Consider the following 699-nt stretch of genomic DNA (forward strand, 5'->3'; position numbering starts at 1 on the left):
CACCCACCCACCCACATACACACATTTTTTTTTGTAAATTTAGCATGTATATATGGATGACATCTTAGGTGAAGGGTGGTCTAATTATGTATACACTTTCGTTAAAATATTATACGTTATATGGAGATGTTAGATATTAGTTATATTATTAGTGTGTATTCAATGTTACACATTCTTCGCCAGATTTTAGACTTTATCACCACATGTATGAATTGTATGTATAATCAGAATATAATCGATATATATATTGATTAGATATTATCATACACTGAATATATATCGACGATAGTTATAGAGTATTTCGGGTATTAGTGGTTGGAAGTGAGCTTTATATATTAAGATTTCTCTATTAGTAACATCATTAGATTATTTTATTTATTTTTATAAGAATAAAAAATCAAGTTTGTATATTAATATGCAGAGGTGGAGGCAGTGTATAACGAGGGGGTTCACCCGAACATCTTGGCGAAAAAATATTACTATTTATATTTGGTTAAAATTAATTTTTAGATATGTATAATAGATGTCGAACCGCCTCCCACTAGTTTATATGTTTAGTTTTCAGATTTTGAACTCCTTATTAGAATTTCTGACTTCACGTATAGACAAAAACATGACCATATAAATATTCCTATAATATTAAACTAGCAGCCAATAAATATTTTGATTTACAACTCCCCCCCCCCCCCCCCCCCCCCC

This window comes from Solanum pennellii, chromosome 9, assembly GCF_001406875.1.
Source record: "Solanum pennellii chromosome 9, SPENNV200".
Taxonomy (NCBI): domain Eukaryota; kingdom Viridiplantae; phylum Streptophyta; class Magnoliopsida; order Solanales; family Solanaceae; genus Solanum; species Solanum pennellii.